The sequence below is a fragment of the Macaca thibetana genome, chromosome 10, assembly GCF_024542745.1.
Source record: "Macaca thibetana thibetana isolate TM-01 chromosome 10, ASM2454274v1, whole genome shotgun sequence".
In the NCBI taxonomy this organism is placed as follows: Eukaryota; Metazoa; Chordata; class Mammalia; order Primates; family Cercopithecidae; genus Macaca; species Macaca thibetana.
The window spans coordinates 49666524-49685989 of NC_065587.1; the positions used below are offsets into that span (position 1 = coordinate 49666524).

At 51.4% G+C, this 19466-nt stretch overlaps 2 protein-coding genes across 2 annotated transcripts in view; both read left to right on the top strand.

The window, feature by feature from the left end:
• Positions 1 to 19466, top strand: part of PEDS1 (plasmanylethanolamine desaturase 1) — a 293832-nt gene that overhangs the window by 170410 nt on the left and 103956 nt on the right. The window lies entirely within an intron of this gene.
• Positions 2805 to 19466, top strand: part of UBE2V1 (ubiquitin conjugating enzyme E2 V1) — a 167219-nt gene continuing 150557 nt past the window's right edge. The window contains exon 1 of the mRNA XM_050807491.1: positions 2805 to 2808. The gene's annotated coding sequence lies outside the window, so the exon portion shown is untranslated. The remainder of the gene's footprint in view (positions 2809 to 19466) is intronic.

Genomic DNA, 19466 nt, shown 5'->3' on the forward strand with positions numbered 1-19466 from the left:
AAGGCCTGTAGTGTGGCTGGTTGCTTTGCAATTATTAATAATTTCTTCCCTCCATCCCTCCTGCAGACCTGCTTAACCAGTCTCCCCACCAGCACGGAGCAGGCCTGACATTTGAACCAACTATTATTCTCTCTCCCTTCAGGGAGAAGCCAGGAGGGAATGTGGGCCTGTGTCTTGACGCAGGGCGGGGAGAGGCGGAGGCCGCCCACAGGTCCCCCTTTCAGTCCTGGGTGCAGCATCCAAGCGCCGCCGTCCCCCGCAGCAACGGGCTCATTGCCCCTTTCCTGAAGACCAGGAGAGAGGGAGAGAGAGGGAGGTGGGTTAAGCCCCTGCCAAGCAACAGACAGGTTGGAAAATCCTCTTGTGCAGAGGCAGGAGTGGACAGTGGTTGAGTCAAACTCGAGGTCTGGATTCCTGTCCTGGCTCTGCCCTTTCCTCGCTGTGTGGCCTTGAACAAGTTGTTTCACCTTTCTGAACCTCCATTTTCTCATCCGCCAAATGGAGTGATGAATTCCCACACTGCAGAATCCATGAGGTTTAAAAAGCCCCAGGCCCAGTGCCCAATAGGGTACATGGGAGAACAGTTCTCTGGGTCCAGAGGCTACTCACACAGGAAGCCAGAGGGGCTGGGCCAAAGTGACAGCCAGCACTGCGCTGAAGACAGAGTCCCTAGGCCTCCAGGGCACAAAGCCTAGAGGGCCAGTTCCATCTCCAACTACATCCAAAACCGGTCAGTGGGGACAGGCCAGGGTACATGCCCCCCTAATTGCTCCCTGGCTCCATTCGTACCACGTGTAGCTCCTCCCAGCGACTTAGGGAGTCCTGCAGCACCAGCACACCCAGCCAGACCCAGAAAGACTGATGCTGCCCCAGTGCCCACCCTGGCTGGAGGGAGAGGGCAGCTCAGGCCGATGAGTCCTGGAGCGATGGGGAACAACTAAGGGCCTCTGAGCAGGAGCGGGACCTGAGCTGAGAAGGTCGAAAGGTCAAGATCTAGCATTTGGGACCTCACCCTCTATCCCTTTGACCCTTGTGGGATAGTAGAATGGCCAAGAGCCCAAGTTGCCTGGGTTCAAACCCCGGCTTCGATATTTTTAGCTGTGTTGCCGTGAGCAAATTACTGGGCTTTTCTGAACCTCAACTAACCTATCTGTAAAATGGGAGTAGTAATAGCCTACAACTGTGAAGAGCTGAAATGCAGCAATGACTTGTAAAGTATGTAGCACAGCGCCTGGCACTTAGTAGGTATTCAGTAAGTGGATGTTGGTAGGAGTTTCTGCATCTACCAGGTAGTTTCACTCATCATGCAGTTTCCTCTGTTTGGCAAGCCCATCTCCATACTTCTCCTCATAGGAACTCCTATACATCCCTTAAGGCCCTGCCCAAATAGTCCCTCCTCTGAGGAGCCATCACTAACTCCTTACTTAAACACATACAGGAAGCCCTTTCTTCTGGGCTCCCTGCCACCACATACTCCTCCCACAGCCTGGCCACACTGTCGGCAGATGAGCTGATGCCCGTGGGGCTCACCAGCAGATTACCAGTGCCTGCCCGGCGTGGAGAGCTGTGAATGAAAAGCTCCCCTCGCCTTACTCAACTAAAAACAGAACACAAAAATACCCACAGATGTGGAAAGAGCTTATAGTCTCCAGCCAAATTTTCAAAATTTTCTCAGGCCACCACCAGAGCAAAGGACAGTGCGGATCCCAATATGTAGAATTCAGGGTTGAAAATTCCTTTAATCAAATGAGTCATAGATTTTAACAGGGAAGGGGGCAGAATAGCATGTGGCTAGGTAAGAAGACTGAGGCAGCCCTGTGTGCTGATCTAGAATAGTCTCCAGGATAAGTTGTCAAGTAATTAAAAAAAAAAAAATGAGGAGCGGAACACTGTAAGAAACATATTGGCTACCATTTGTGTGACAGGATGGGAGGGAGGCAAGGACAACATAGATATTTGTGTGTATGTACATAAATTAACTCTGGCCAAAATAGCAGGTTAACAGTGGCTGCCTCTAAGGAGGGGGAGTCAGAGGCTGGGGGAAGGGGAGAGTGAGGACTTGCCTTTCATTCCATACCCCTTTCTACTTTTGGATTTTGTAGCGTTTGCTCACCACAGCTATTCAAAAATTAGCACATAAGCACATGTTTAGGGCATTGGAATTCACATACTCCAGCAGCAGGCCCTACCTGATTCAGAAACACTCCTCAGCACCCCTGACAGGCTATCCTCCTTTGAATGCTCCCAGTGATGAGGAGCTCAGTACTTTACCTGCCAGCTAACCCATCCAAAGGGTAGCTTGGAAGGGTGGGTTTGGGCTCAGTGACGGGAAGCAGAAATGTGCTTCTGGAGTCACACACAGGTGCCTCTTTCTTGCCCCTGACAGTGGGCAGAGAAGTGACTTCCTGGCTAGGAACCCACTCAGAGGGCCTGCCTGTTCCTGGGCCCAGGTGGGAGGTGGGCAGGAAGGTAGGGTGTGCTCTCCTCTGACTCAGGCCCCACGGGTGCCCGGAGCACAGCCAGCTTCCCAGGACACAGTGCTGTGACTCAGGGCCACACAGCAGGGCCAACCCAGGTGGCAGCTGGCGGGCCACCAGCACACCCGCACCCTTCCCAGCCTCAATCCCCAGCAGGGCCTCTGTTGCCAGCACAAACCACCTTGCTCACCGCTGTCCCCATCCACAGAGGACAGGATGGGGAGATGAAGACCCTGGCACCAGACAGCCTGGGTTCAAATCCCACCTCTGCCATTTGCTGGCTGAATGGGCCAGTGAACCTGAGCCTCAGTTTCTCCATCCGTACAAGGGGTGAGCCATGCTGCCTCGTCTTCCTCATAGGGTTGCCATGAAGATGCTGAGTTCATCCGAGAAAGGGTCCTGGATCAGCCCGGGCAGAGTCTTATGCAAACGTAAGCCATTATTATTGTGGGTGCCCAGACAGACGTGGGGGTCACTGACATCGGAGCCTTGAAGGAAGCTTGGGCGCCTCCGCTCACCCCACTGGCCTGGTCAGCAGGCCCAGGAGGAGCAGGCCTCCTGGGGCACCTGGCCTTGGGAAGGTTCAGGGACTCTAGGTCCCCCTGCCAGGTTATGAGCTCCATGAGAACAGACGTTTTTCCCTGTCTCACTAGTGTGGCCCCAGTGCCTGGTCCTGGTGCCTGGGATAACGGCTGGCACACAGGCAGGGTGAGCTTCACAGACGTGCGACGCATGCCTTCTCACAGGGCCCCATGCTTGGATTAATGCTGTTACCTCTTGAAATTCTTAATTTTGAACAAGGATTGTCATGTTTAATTTTGCACATGACCCTGAACATTCTATAGCTGGTCCTGTACAGAGTTGACACACAGTACACCTTTTGGAATGAACGAATGAATGAATGAATGAATGCCACGCTGAAGTGTCATTTCTCTCATTTTACCTCTGAGGATCATGGACTCTAAGCCCCGTTTTACAGATGGGGCTGAACAGACTCACCCAAGATCATCCAGCAGGAATTCAAACCCAGGCTTGTCAGGCCCCAAAGCCCCAGGTCCCGTGGCCTCCTCCAGCATGTCAGGGGCAGCTGATCTGTGCCTGGGGAAGCCACAGAGCAGTGGAGCTCAGGGCAGTGAGGCCGAACAGCAAGCTCTACCCTGCTATCAGGGTTGCTCTGCTTTCCTTTTCTCAGCCAGGGAAACTGAGGCCCAGCTCAGGGTAGCACAGGCCAGCTTGGCAAGGGTGCCTGCCCGGGAGGCGTCCTGGCTGGGTGCCTGGACAGGGGGCGGGGGCCTCTGTGAATCGCTCCTCAGTCCCCGCCGACCACAAGCGGGTTGGGTGAAAGGCGGCTGCTCCCCGCCCGCTTCCCCGCCAACGTGGGCCCGAACAATGGGCCTTTGTGCCCGACGTGGGCGGGTTGTCAAGGTGCGCAGCCCTGGCCCTGGGCCCTGGCCTCGGCCTCCGTGAGGGCAGAGGGGCCAGGACAGGGGGTCTGCGGGGGCCGGGAAACCCAGCAGAAGAGAGAGCAGGTCTAAGACTCTCACAACAAACGAAGGCCAAGGCACAGGGAAAGAGCAATAGGCACCCAGGGTCACACAGCACAAGGACATCAGCGGCAAGTTGGGAACCCAGGACTCCAGCCTCCCTCTCACTGTGGCCTGAGTGTCCCCGCTGCAGCAAGGGGCTCCGGCATCCCTGAAGCTAAAACTTCCCCTCAGGAGGTCAGCAGGGCCAGAATCATTCCTCTTCTCCCTTCTTACACTCCCACACCATGGCTTCCTTCCTCAGGGGCCCAGCCCAGATGGCATCAGTCACAACACTGCTGGGAAAATGTCTCCCATTCACAGGTCCCTCCTGACCAGCTCTTCTCCCCAACAAGATCGTGTACCCCTTGGGAAGTCACCTGGTCAGGTAGGCACTGCCATGAGCCCATGTTCCAGGAGAGAACTGAGGCTCCCAGCTGGGCAGGACTCACTCGAGGTCTACACCCCGAATGCAGATGACCCTCACCTCTGTCCTGTGTGGGAGCCACAGGAGGAAGGTGGGGACAAAAGACCAATTCCTGCTGTTTAGCCACCCACCCTCTGGTGGGAAAGGCAGAGAAGTCAACCACAATGGTAATAATAACAAGAGGCTACCAGGTATTGAGCATCTGGTGAGTGCTTTATGTCCAGAATCTCATTTCATCGTCACAAAATTGCTGGGAGGCAGGTACTATTATTGTCCCCATTTTACAGATGAGGAAACTGAGGTTCAGGTGAAACAACTTGCCCAAGGTCAATCAGTTAATAAAGGGGTTCGAATCCTATCCAGGTTCACTGAATGTCTGTGCTCACTCAACACTCACAACCTTCTTCTCAGGCAGGGTTGATGTCCCCAAATTACAGATGAGGAAACTAAGGCTCCAAGCAGCAAAGTCACATGCCCAAGGTCACACAGCTAGGAGGTGGGAGCAGGGATTTAAACCTGGGCTTCTGGCCTCCAAGGTCCCTGTCTTATTTCTTTCTTCCCCCACCTCAACCAAGTTCCCTAAATGTCCCTTGAAACCATCTGTGCCACCAGCCCCTCGTCCCCATCTCCCACCATGATAGACCAAATGTCCACCCTGCACCTCGGCCCGTCCTAGCTGGCCTCACTCAACACATAACAGATACTCATGAAAAGCCAGAAAGAGAGTCCCAGTCAGGAATAAGCTAAATGTCTGGGAGCAGGAGCCTGAGGAAGAGCACTGTGGTCTGTCCCCATGACAAAGCTCACAGGGACAACCAGTAGAGCACCCAAACAGCTCCGCCAACGGGGACGGAGCTCCCGAACAGAACATCAGGCGGAAGAAAAGCAGGATGCAGAAGCAAATGTACAAGGGACGCCATCTGTACAACTCCACCCACAACCCAAAGCAGCTCCCCGAATCCCTCAGGGATTCCATGTGTGTGTGTGAGTGTGCGTGTGCGTGTGTGTGTGTGTGTGTAAAATTCTAAAGATGTCCTACAACCGCTTTGGGAAACTGGCCATACCTACAAAAACCAAACATGTGCATATCTCATCATCTAGCAATTCCATTCCTGCATATAGACTAAGGGAAATGCCTGCTTATGTCTACTGTCGGATGTGTAAGAGAAGGTTCACAGCAGCACTATTCAAAATAGTGGAAACAGGAAACAATGCCCATCTCCGTTGATCATAGGGTAATTCAACAAACTGTGGTCTACTTAAACAATGGAATACTCCACAGCCGTGAAAAGAGACACAAAACTTGGATAGACCTCGTTGGATGAGGTTAAGTTTAAGTGTCTGATACAAAAGAGCACAGACTGAATGGGCTCACTTATATGAAGTTCAATAATAGGCAAAACCAATCTATCATGATAGGAATCAGACCAGTAGTTACCTTTGAAGGGAGCCCCTGGAGGCTACGAACGTTCTTCATCTTGATCTGGTGTGATCCCATGACCATCAAACTACAATTAAGATTTGTGTGTTTCAAGGTCAGGAGATGGAGACCATCCTGGCTACCACGGTGAAACCCTGTCTCTACTAAAAAAAAAACAACAAATTAGCTGGGCATGGTGGCACGGGCCTGTAGTGCCAGCTACTCAGGAGGCTGAGGCAGAAGAATCGCTTGAATCTGGGAGGCGGAGGTTGCAGTGAGCCAAAATCGCGCCACTGCACTCTAGCCTGGGTGACGGAGCAAGACTCCGTTTCAAAAAAAAAAAAAAAAATTTTGTGTTTTACTGTGTGCATTTTACACCTTCATCATACCAGGTGGATACCTTCATCAAACCAACAAGAGAAGGATGAAGAAACACAGGGGAATCGTGAGCATCAAATCCAGGCTGCACTGACTGGGTTTTATTTTTTGTTTATTTTTTTTGGGTTTTGTTTTGTTTTGTTTTTTGAGATGGAGTCTTGCTCTGTCACCCAGACTGGAGTGCGGTGATGCAATCTCGGCTCACAGGTTGCAGTGACTTCTAAGAGAGATCCCTTTGGGCAGGGATATCGGGGGATCCCCTATATTGGGGTGTTTCCTTTTAAGGAAGAAAAGAACACAGAAGAACATACGTTTCCACGCAGTTGAGTGATAGCTGCGTGGAAGCTTCTGTTCTTATCCTTTAAACTTTTTTGAATATGTAAAATATTAAAAATGTTGAGAATCAAACCAGAAATAAAGCCCATTTCCAAGGTTTCTCTTGCTCCAGAGCTCACAGTGGCTTCCTTCTGCCTCCCGGCTGAGGCCACCCTCCTTTGCATGCCATTCGAGGTCTCATCCTGGGCCTCAACCCGTCTTTCCAGCCTCTCACTCACCCGTCCCCACCAGCCAGGCTGGTCTCCTCACTCTTCCCCTAACACGCCTTAAACATTCCCATCTCCACGCCTTTCCTCCCACCTGGAATGCCCTCCCCATTCCTGTCTACTTGCTCTGTGCCAGGCACCGTGCCCAGTGCTGTAGGCTATTAACTCCTGAAATCAGGGACTCAGCCATGGGGAAACTGGGGCATCGCTTGCAACCACAAATAATCTCCATCGTCACCCCCCAAAGCCACTCAAGTAATCCAAGTAGAAAGAGTAGTGCTGCTAAGCCCACAATTTCAAGACAAACCACCCCACAGCCCAACCATCCCCTAAGACCCTCCAGTATAGAAATTCTGGCCCACCACTGGATTTAAAACTCACTCATCTCTTGGGATTGTGTCTTTAACATTCCCATTTTACCCAGGGGGAAACTAAGGCTTAGAGAGGGTAAGTAACTTGCTTGAGACACTCAGCAAAGAAAGACTGTCTTTCTCCTAAGATCTTTTCCTCCTCCAAGATCTTCCAATCATGACTGACCCCCAAGTTTGTCCCGGCCTCAGGGCCTTTGCACTTGCAGTTCCCTCTGCCTGGAATGTCCTTCTCCCAACTATTCCCAGGCCCAGCTCCTTCTTACCATTCTAGTCTCTAAATTCAGGCCAGAGTCGTCCTCCCAGATCCCCACCCTCATCCCCAGTGTGAAGCAGCCCCACACCTGTCTTTCTCTATCACACGACGACAACTTAGCACTATCCACAACTGTTCTGCATGTTTCTTCACTCATATCCACACCATCTGTCACACGCACACCCTCTTAGAACATAAGCACCAAAGGCAGGGATTGTGTCTATCTTGTTCAGTGCTGTGTCCCAGGGCCTGGTGTCGTAGGTGCTTAGTAAAAGAGTTGGAAGAACACAAATCACTGGCTGTGCCTTCCCAGGGCCACGCAGTGAGGAAAGGACAGAGAAGGGGATCAGTGACCAGCTCCGGCCAGATCTCCACTGAATCACTCAGCTCTGTTTAGGTCCAAGGCTGCATGGGGTCCAAAGAAACAGGAAAGAGGCCAGGCGTGGTGGCTCATGCCTGTAATCCCAGCACTTTGGGAGGCCAAGGCAAGTGGATCACTTGAGGTCAGGAGTTCGAGACCAGCCTGGTCAACGTGGCGAAACCCCATCTCCAGTGAAGGTACAAAAATTAGCTGGTGTGGTGGTGCAGATCTATGGTACCAGCTACTCAGCAGGCTGAGGCAGGAGAATCACTTGAATGTGGGGGTCAGAGGTTGCAGTGAGTCAAGATTGCACTATTGTACTCTAGCCTGGGTGACAGAATGAGACTCTGTCTCAAAGAAAAAAACAAAAAACAACAACAACAACAAAAAACAAAAAAACAGGAAAGAGAGGCAACCCCCATGTGGGTCCTGCAGCCCTGCAGCTCCAAGCCGCTACCCACCAAACGGGCTGGAAAAGCCCCACAACCCACCAAAAACATATTTTTTGGTCACTATTTTTGAGTTTTTATAATAGTATAGTTTTGCTTTTCTAGAATTGTTAATTTTTAGCTTGCAGTTTTATCGTTGTAGTTAGCTCCATTTTTCCCGATGTTTAGTATTTTCACAGATGCTTGCAAAGCTCCTATGGCCAGGTGGAAATGAGGACAAAGACACTGAGAGACAGGAAGAAGGAGACCAAGACAGAGGAAGCGTGCGGTGGCGGAACAGAGAGAAATAAGCGGATATGAAGAGACAACAGGGCTGAAGAGACATGGGGAGAGTGACAGTGACAGAGACAGAGAGAGCAGAAACCAAAACTCAGATAGATCTGACTCCCACATCGCCTTCCATAACGTGAGCCTCCATAACCATCAAAATCACAGAGTTGAGTGAGCATTTGCTAAGTGCGGGCACTGTGCTGAACGCTTTTCTGTGAATGATCATGCTTGATTCTCACAACCAACCTGTGAGAGGAGGGAGCCTCTCATTCCTTGTTTTAAAAATGAAAAAACCGAGGCACAGAGGTTGGCCAGCATGCCTTCCACCACACAGCCAGCAGGCGGTAAAGCCCGGTGTGACCTCAGGCCTGCCCCAGACCCAACGCTGAGCCATTCTCTCCAGTCTTGGGGTGTCTAGGTTTGTTTTAGGGCAGCTCTTCTCAATTTCAGCTATGCTGGCGAATCCCTTGGGGACTTGTAAAAATGTCAATCCTAGGCCGGGTGCTGTGGCTCATGCCTGTAATCCCAGCACTATGGAAGGCTGAGGCAGGTGGATCACTAGAGATCAGGAATTTGAGACCAGCCTGGCCAACATGGCGAAACCCTGTCTCTATTAAAAATACAAAAATTAGCTGGGGATGGTGACGTGCACGTGTGATCCCAGTTACTCAGGAGGCTGAGGCAGGAGAATCACTTGAACCAGAAGGCAGAGGTTGCAGTGAGCAGAGATCACGCCACTGCACTCCAGCCTGGGCAACAGAGGCAGACCCCATCTCAAAAAAAGAAGGAAGGAAGGAAGGAAGGAAGGAAGGAAGGAAGGAGGGAGGGAGGGAGGGAGGGAGGGAGGGAGGGAGGGAGGGAGGGAGGGAGGGAGGGAGGGAAGGGAGGGAAGGAAGGAAGGAAGGAAGGAAGGAAGGAAGGAAGGAAGGAAGGAGGGAAGGAGGGAAGGAAGGAGGGAAGGAGGGAGGGAAGGAGGGAGGGAAAGAAGGAAGGAAGGAAGGAAGGAAGGAAGGAAGGAAGGAAAGAAAGAAAGAAAGAAAGAAAGAAAGAAAGAAAGAAAGAAAGAAAGAAAGAAAGAAAGAAAGAAAGAAAGAAAGAAAGAAAGAAAGAAAACGTTGATCCTGATTTAACAGGGTTTGGGGTGGGGAGGACCCAGACCCTGAATTTCTAACAGACTCCCAGGTGGGGTCAATGCTGTGGCTCCCAGGTCACAGCCTGAGCAGTGAGGATCTAGAGGAGTCCAGTACTCTAGGACCCTTTGGCCACACCAGGGACAGGGAGGGCCCAGGAGCCTCCAGCCAGTCCAGTCACCATCCATACCCATCCAGCCAGTCCAGCCACCATCCATACCCACAGGCCTTGGGGTCATGCTGGCCCCTGCGGTTCAGTTTCCCCTTCTTGGTGCTTCCTGTTGATCCCGGGAATTCCCCATAAGCTGACTGTCCTGCACACAAAGGCAGCTGCACAAAGATGTTCATTGTGGCATTGTTTATAGGAAGGGCAAGTTGGAACCACCTAAATGTCCACCAATAGGGTACTGTTAAATACACTAGGATCTGTGCAGCCATTACAAATGATGGTCTCAGCCGGCCACAGTGGCTCACGCCTGTAATCCCAGCACTTTGGGAGGCTGAGGTGGGCAGATTGCATGAGTTCAGGAGTTCAAGACCAGCCTGGGCAACATGGCAAAATCCCATCTCTACAAAAAACACAAAAATTGGCTGGGCATGATGGTACATACCTGTAGCCCAGTTACTTGGGAAGCTGAGGTAGGAAGATGGTTTGAGCCCAGGAGGCAGAGGTTGCAGTGAGCCAAGATCATGCCACTGTATTCCATCCTGGGCAACAGAGTGATAGAGTGATACCCTGTCTCAAAAATAATAATAATCATAAATAAAATAAAAATGATAGTGGGGCAAAATTCAAAATATATATAACTTTTTTTTTTTTTCCTTTTTTTTTTTTTTTTGAGACAGAGTCTCACTCTGTCGCGCAGGCTGGAGTGCAGTGGCACGATCTCTGCTCACTGCAAGCCCCGCCTCCCAGGTTCACGCCATTCTCCTGCCTCAGCCTCCCGAGTAGCTAGGATTACAGGTGCCCGCCACCACCCCTGGCTAATTTTTTTGTATATTTAGTACAGACAGGGTTTCACTGTGTTAGCCAGAATGGTCTCGATCTCCTGACCTTGTGATCCCCATTGATGCAGCAATTCCACTTCTAGGATGTACTCTATGGATATACTTGCACAAGGACACAGAAAGCTTTCCACCAAACTCTCTGTGGCAATTTGTCATGGCAAAAGCCTGCAAGCCACCATCACTAAGGAAATGGCTCTTTAAATCCTGCTCCGTGTCCACCATGGAATGCCACACAGCCTTGAAAAAGGAGGGTGCTCTCTATGCACTGATACCATCAAGATTTACTGTTGCTGAAAATCACAAGGCACAGAACTAGTGTGTAGAGTCCTCTGATATCTGTAAGAAAAGAAAGAAAATACATGTTTTTGCCCATGTGTTCACAGGACCCTTCTGAAAAGCAACACAAAAGACTGTCACAGTGAGGAGTTGAGAGGGTGAGGACAAACACAAGGAGACTGACTTTTCACTGCAAGCTTGTTGTACCTTTGGTATTTGGTGCCACATGGTATTACCTATGGACAAAATGAGTTAAAGTTAAAATTTATACATGATGCACAAGTGCTCCATTTGTGGATGTAGGAAAATGCTTGTGATAAATTATTGAGAGAAAAGAAGATGGCCTAATGTATATAATGCATGATTCACATATATCCTTGAGCTATCTCTATAAGTATATCCCACATACATCTGTAAGTGTAGAGAGAAATGTTTAAAAATACTCTCAGGAAATTAGCAAATGAAGTTGCTACTATTCACGCACTATACGCATTGATTCATTTCCTCACAACAACAGGGCAAGGTGGACGGGCTGCTATTATCCTCATCGCCCAGATGAGGAAACAGAGGCTCTACAAGTGAAGTTACCTGACCAAGGGCTCACAGCCAAGGGGAGGCAGAGCTGGGATTTGAACCTCAACCACAGGGCTAGAGATCCCTCTCAATTGAAAATTGGGTAGTGTCTCTTTTTGCTTTGAATTTTCAGCATTCTTAAAAGTTGAGCCAATGAACCCAAGTCTCTCTCTCCTTCTACTGCCACTTTACTTTTAAACAAGACTTTTCAGAAAAAATACCCTAAGAACATCCCATGCCCCCCCAAGTCAGCAGCCCCCATTTCCTGGCTCTCACATCCCCCGGGGAATTCCCCTGGCAACTCCTGGTATAGGAAACCACGAGAGTGGTTTTTAAAAAGACTCAAGCGATGCAGTGAGCCGAGATCGCACCACTGCACTCCAGTCTGGGCGACAGAGCGAGACTCCGTCTCAAAAAAAAAAAAAAAACAAAAGAGTCAAACAAGAGCGGGGAGAATGTTTCATGTCCCAGATAAAAGGACACCAAAGAGATATGCCACCAAAGGCAGGGCCTAACCCTTGGTACCAGAAAAATAAAGGAGAAAAAAAAAACAGATGAAAAACGGTTATAAAGGGCACTTTGGAGCAGTCCCAGTCATTTGAACATGGCCTGGAGACTAGGTAATGTAATTGAATTGAGGCTAAATTTCTCAGGAGTGATCTCGGCACTATGGTCATGTGGGAGAACACCCTTGTCCTTCAGAGGCATACGCTGAAGTAATTAGGGTGAAGGGTAAGGATGTCTGCAACTTACTCTCAAACAGCTCAGCAAAAATCACGCAGAGGAAGACCAAGAATGCACATGGGGCCAGGTGTTCGCAGTCGGGGATCCTGGGGGAAGGGACACTTGGCGGCTCATTGTGAAGCTTTGCCATTCTTCTCTAAGTCTGAAATTTTTCAAAATAAAAAGTTGGGGGAGATCGGTGGTTGGCAGAGGCCGGGAGTGGGAAAGGGATCGATAACAAGGGAGGCACATGGAAATATTCTGTATCTTGCTCGTGCTGGTGGTTATACAACTATGTACGTTTCTCAAGATTCATAGAACTGCACACCACAAAAGGGTGAATAGTGCTGTATATAAATTATACATCCATAAAAGTGATTGAAAAAAAAGTGGGAAGTACAAAGAACCCATAGGGCACCCATGGGCTCTGGGTCCCGCCGTGATCCAGCCTCACCTGAGCCTGCAGTGGCCCCGAGGATTCAGCAACACAAAAGGGCTGCCCTCCCGACCCCAGGACCCACAGCCTGGCCCTGGGGAACTTCCTCCTAAACCTCCCTGGCCTGAATCCAGGACCTTGGAGCTTCCCCAGGGCCAGGAGAGAGGCACTGAATGACTTCCTTGCATCCTGGAGAAAGCAGTCCAGGTGCCCCTCACGAAGCACTGGCAACCTCAGTGGAGACAAGGATCATGGCATCCACCCACCACCACCGCGTCACAGTCAGAGCTGCACAGGCCCAGAGGAACAAAGTGACTTGCCCAAGGTCGCACAGCAAGTCAGGCAGCTCTGCTAGATGGATCATTCCGAAACTAAAGCTCCGAGCCTGAGATTATCCCATCCAACCACCCCTATTTCTCAGGTCAGAAGACCAAGGCCCAAGTCTGTGTCAGAGCACAGATGAGCAATGTCTCCGGAGCCCCAGATGCTGCCAGCATGGTGGGTCTTGGTGTGGTCCCCACAGGCTGGGCAATGGGAGACCTAGGAGGGTGGGACGTGAATCTCCATTCCCGTCCGTCATCCTCTGTCATCTCCACAATCCCCTCCCAAGCTTCCTTTGCTCCCCACCCATCAGGGCAGAGGGCTGGACACAGGGGCCAGGTGGGGGTCCCACACCTGCCCCCCGCAACTGCCCTGGGGAGCACCCACATGGCACAGAGCCATGGATTCTGCCCAGCCTACGAAACTCACCTCACCCAGAACCTGTTTCAACTCCTCCAGCTCTCCTTGGCAGTCGCGGAGGCCTCATTAAGTGATGCCAACACCTCCCACACACCCCCGAAGAAGGGGAGGGGGCACTGCCCCAGCAATGGAACTCTATGGCCCCATCGGAGGCCCCACACCTCCCCTAGAGACCCCCAGGTCCGGCAGCGGGCACCACAGAGACACAATGCCAGTGCCAGGCTCAGGCTGGGGAACAGGGGCCGCGATGTGACATGCCGTCTGCGCCCTGCCACCTCTCTCCCTGGGCAGGTCTGCCTGAGCCCCGGGGAGCTGCTTAACCTCCTTAATTAACCGGCAATGATTAAGAGGCCACCTTGCGAGGCCCCTGAGGCCTCAAGGAGGGCTGGGGGCCTGAAATTGGGGGCAGGGCCCCCCAGTCATGGCAGGCTCAGAGATTTCTCCCATGTAGAACAGGGAGAAGGGACCCCACCCTGCACCGTAGGGTTCAGGGCAAAACAGCCCATCCTCCCTGTGTCAGCTGTGTGGCACTAGGAAAGTGGCCTTACCTCTCTGTGCCTCGGCTTCCACCGAGAGGGAGGGCAGGGTGGCAGTGAGACTTGATTAATGACTGTTTGTGAGAAGGCCCCAGAGATGCTGCTGATAACAGGCCCGGCTATTATTCTGGGAAAGCATCGAGGAGTGTCTGAGCCCATAATTACCGAGAGGATGAAAACAGTGGAACAGAGAAGCCTCGCCCAGCCCTGCTCACTGCCCCCCACACCCACCCTCCTGCCCTGGCAGGGGCCCCTCCTCCGGGCAGGGAGACCCAGGAGAGGAGGCCTCAGCCCCAGCCTGGGCCCAGGCCTGCCAGTCCTCCTCTCTGCACCTACATTCTTAAACTCTTTCCATCCATTCCTTCACTCGTTCCTTCATTCATTCATTCCACAAATGTTTATTAAGCACCTACTGTGTGCTGGGCTGTGGGATACAGCAGGGAACAAGACCCACAGGGATCCTGCCTAGAATAGCTCTGTCCCCTACAGGAGGCAGGAAATAGACAGGAAAGTTCCCGCAAGGAAGCAGAATATTAAAAAATAAAAGCAAAACAGTGGGGTGATGTGGTATGTAAGAACTGGGGGGGGGCTTCAGCTCAGGTGCTTGGAGAGGCCACACTGAGGAAGTGAGGCAACTTTAGAGTTGAGGACCCACGGAGGAGATGGGCTGTCATGAGGAGAGTGTTCCAGGCAGAGGGACAGCACGTACAAAGGTCCTGGGGTGGGAAACAGGTGCTGGAGGAGGCTGGTGCAGGGGCAAGAAGGCACAGTCATGGGAGGTGAGGCCAGGGAGGCAGGGGAGACTGGGGCAGATCCAGCAGAGCTTCTTGGGGCACAGTGAGGAGCCCAGACTGCATCCTCGGGACAGAGGGCAGCCACGGGAGAATTCTCAGCACTGGAGGGACGAGGCTGGGATTCTCTCCCCGGAGCAGTGTACAGGGCCATTCAATGCACACACGCTGAATCAAAATCCCAATGGCGACCAGGCACGGTGGCCCACACTATATTCCACTGCCCAGCACTTCTGGAGGCCCAGGTGGGTGGATCACTTGAGGCCAGGAGTTTGCGACCAGCCTGGCCAACATGGCGAAACCCCGCCTCCACTAAAAATACAAAAATTAGCCAGGCATGGCGGCGCATGCCTGTAGTCCCAGCTACTCGGGAGGCTGAGGCAGGAGAATCGCTTGTACCTGGGAGGCAGAGGTTGCAGTGAGCCGAGATTGCGCCATTGCACTCCAGCCTGGGCAACAGAGCGAGATTCTCTCAAAAAAAAAAATCCCAATGGCTGAAGACCCCAATGATACCACCTGCCTGTCTGTAGAATATGTTCCCATCTGAGGCTCAAATCCTTCCTTGGGCCTCAGTTTCTCCCTCTGAATAGTGGACAGGCACTCCCAACTTGGTGGTGATGATGATTTAAATCCCCACAAACACAGAGAAAGAAGGCCCTGAGCAGCTACTGTGTGCTGGGGGGCAGGGGCCGGCCTCCAGGAGGCACCCGCCATGGGCATTTTGCATAGGATGCCCAGCTGCCCCTGAGGCCTCTGGAGCACCAAAGCCTGTGTTCAGGTCCTAGCTCTGCTCCTTAGGACATCTTGGCCTCTCTGGGCCTCAGTTTCTTCATCTACAAAATTGGGTCGATAATAGTACCTTCCTCATGGAATTGTTGTGAGGATTAAATTTGTTAATACCTATAAGGCAAGGAAACAAGGCCTGGACCAAAATAAGTACTCAATTTCTGGTCACTTTACGGTTAATTTCCTGAATTCTCTCCTTAAGCTCCCCACCTGTCTGCCCCCCACCATCCCCCAAGTGCTGGATTTCTCGGCTCTGTCCCTACACAATAAGTCTTAGTCTCACCTCTCAGCTCTGTGTGTCCTCCAGCAGCCAGGGAGGTGTTTCAAATGACACTTCTCTGCTCAGTAACTGCAGTGTCTCCCCCTGTCCAGGCCGGGTCCTCCCTGGGGGATTGGGCCTGTCCCCCAGCCACCCTTACACCATCCTCATCCTCCACTCCTCCCTCCAGCTGGAGCAACCTCTGGGTCTCAGAGGGTTCCATCCACCCTGCCTCGGCCACTTTGCACGTGCTGTTCCCTCTGCCCAGATCACCCTTCCTCTCACTGCTCTGCCTGCGCTGACTCTTCCCTCTGTGGGGAACCATCTGGGGCTTTCTGGGGCTGCCACAGGCTGCTCATTCGGTGCCCTGTGCTTCCCACATGACAGTACCTGCTGAAAGGACACGTCAGGGTCCCCAGCTAGACTGGGAACACATGGAGGCCAGCTCCTTTTCTGCAAAGCTTGGAGGCTGTCTGGGGAAGGCAGGTGGCGATTACAGTGAGGGTCTACAGTGAGTCGAGATAGTCGAGGTGAGTCGAGTGAATACAGTTGACTTAAACTGACTTTAGCCAGGTGCAGTGGCTCAAGCCTGTAATCCCAGCACTGTGGGAGGAGGCCAAGGCAGGAGAATCACTTGAGGCCAGGAGTTTGAGACCAGCCTGGACAATATAGTAAGACCCTATCCCTACAAAAAATAAAATCAAAAATTCACCAGGCATGGTGGCATGCACCTGTAGTCCCAGCTACTCAAGAAGCTGAGGCAGGAGGATTCCTTGAACCCGGGAAGTTGAGGCTGCAGTGAGCTATGGTCTTGCCATTGCACTCCAACCTGGGTGACAGAGCAAGACCCTATCTCTAAAAAGATAACAAATAAATAAAAACTTGGCCGGGTGCGGTGGCTCACACCTGTAATCCCAGCACTTTGGGAGGCTGAGTAGGGCAGATCACCTGAGGCTGGGAGTTCGAGACCAACCTGACCAACACGGAGAAACCCCGTCTCTACTAAAAATACAAAATTAGACAGGCATGGTGGCACATGCCTGTAATCCCAACTACTCGGGAGGCTGAGGCAGAAGAATCACTTGAACCTGGGAGGTGGAGGTTGCAGTGAGCCAAGATTGAGCCATTGCCCTCCAGCCCGGGCAACAAGAGCGAAACTCTGTCTCAAAAAAAAAAAAAAAAGAAAACTTGTTGTAGAAGTTGAGATGAGGTGTGTTGAGGAGCTGAGTGGAGCTGAGCTGAGCATTTAACAGAGCAGGATTGACTTGAGCTGAGCTGAGGTGGGTGGGATTGCAGTGAGTGGCGCTGAGGTGAAGTAAACTGAGGTGAACTGAGGTCAGCTGAGCTGAGCGGAGGTGAGGTGAGTTAAGCGGAGTTAGTGGGGTTGAGTCAGGTTGAGGTGAGTTTTCACCTGAACTGCGCTCTGCTGAGTGGAGGGGCGCAGGGCTGGTGTCAGTTGCGCTGATGAGCTGGGTTGTGTCAAACTGAGCAAAGGAGGGTTGAGTGGAAACACATTAAGCTGAATCAAGTTCAACTAAACACGATGAGTGGAGTTCTGTTGAGTTGAATTCAGTTGAGGTGTTGAGTGGATTCAAATCAAGTTAAGGTGAGTTTGTTTTTTGTTTATTTGTTTTGTTTGTTTTGCAATGGAGTCTTGCTCTGTTGCCCACGTTGGAGTACAGTGGCACGATCTCCGCTCACTGCAACCTCCGCCTCCCAAGTTCAAGCAATTCTCCTGCCTCAGCCTCCGAAGTAGCTGGGATTATAGGTGCCTGCCACCACACCCAGCTAATTTCTGTATTTTTAGTAGAGTTGGGGCTTCGCCATCTTGGTCAGGTTGGTTTTGAACTCCTGTTCTCATGATCCACCCCCTTCAGCTTCCTCAACTGTTGGGATTATAGGCGTGAGCCATCGTGGCTGACCAAGGTAAGTTTTAAACGGAGCTGAACTGCGTTGAGTTAAACCAGTGTTTCTCTCTCTCTCTCTCTCTCTTTTTTTCTTTTTTTCTTTTGAGACATGGTCTCTGCTCACTGCAGCCTCAACTTCCTGAGCTCAAGTCATCCTCCAACTTCAGCCTCCTGAGTTTTGAATAGCTGGGACCACAGGAATGCACCACCATGCCCGGCTAATTTTTTAAATTTTTTGTAGAGGCGGGGTCTCCCCATGTTGCCCAGGCTGGTCTCTGTCTCCTGGGTTCAAGCGATCCTCCCACCTTTGCCTCCCAAAAGTGCTAGGATTACCCACTGCACCTGGCTCAATTTTTTGAATTGCCTCCTACAGAGTATTTTTAGAACCTTTTCTTCCTAATTGCCCCCTTATGAAGTGTTAATGCCAGAGATATTCTGTATATCTGTTTGTGTTTTGCATGTATATCTTTGCTATTTATTTACTTATTTATTTATTTATTTATTTATTTATTTATTTATTTGAGACAGGGTCTCACTCTGTCACTCAGACTGGAGTGCAGTGGTGCGATCTCAGCTCACCACAACCTCCACCTCCCGGATTCGAGCGATTCTCCTGCCTTAGCCTCCTGAGACGCTGTGATTACAGGCATGCGCCACTACTGCCCGGCTAATTTTTGTATTTTTAATAGAGACAGGGTTTCACCATGCTGGCTAGGCTGGTCTTGAACTCCTGACCTCAAATGATCCACCCGCCTCGGCCTCCCAAAGTGCTAGGATTACAGGTGTGAGCCACCACACCCGGCCTATTTTCACTTTACACATAAAAACATTAAGATGTTTTTTACCCCACAGGAATTAATTTCCACCCCTGTGGGGGCAATGCCACCTCCACACACACCCACCCAAGTGCCCGAGAGAATGCCTAAGTCAGGCTGAACAGAGGCAAGGAGACCGATCTGTCTCCAAAAAGGATCTGTTTTGACTTCCTGGAGGAGGCAATCTCTGGCGTGGATTGTGATCACCACAAGGCTAAGGCCGAGGCCAAGGCCAGCCCAACCTCAGTTGGAATTCTCCTTCCACCACACCCTGTTTCCTTCGCCCCTCCTCCAGCCCTATTTCCTCACCTGTGAAATGAGATACAGTAAAAGAAGGAACAACAAACGCACAGGCCCTGAAGCAGGTACCAGCTCGGGCATATTGACTTTAGCTGAGGGAGGTTCCTGTGGTTGGAGGGGTGAAAGGGAGAGGAGGGGAGGTCAGTGGGGCTCCATCATGTTAAATCCTACGGGACATGGGCAGGAATTGAAGTCTTATCCTGAGGGCAATGGGGAGCTATGGGAGGATTCTGAGCAGGAGAAGGATGTGACCTGCATAAATGAAGGCCTCTGGATGGACCCTGAATGGACTCCCCAGGGGCCCAGGACAGTGCACCTGGATAGCCGAGTCAATTGTCCATGCTCTGGCTGCAGGGGGCAGAATCTGAGGCTCATATTCACAGCCTCCTTTGTGGGAGACAGAACATCTGCCTTGTACAGCAGAAAATTCTCCACACATAGGAAGGAGGTTCAGATTCTGGACAGTTGGAAGAAATGCCTCAAAACGCCCAATAGTAATAAGAAATAAACAATTGGACAGAGTGCTATGGGCTGATCGGATAGAAGGAGAAAGGCTCAAGCCAGGCCTCTAGGGGTCTGCCCCAACCCCAAGACCCCAAGCCACCTCCCATACATACAAAGGCACTCTCTGGTCCCTAGTCTGGGGTGGCAGGCCCTGAACACTGCAGCGTCCCAAAACATCATGCCAAGAGTTGCCATCTTCACAGTATGTGT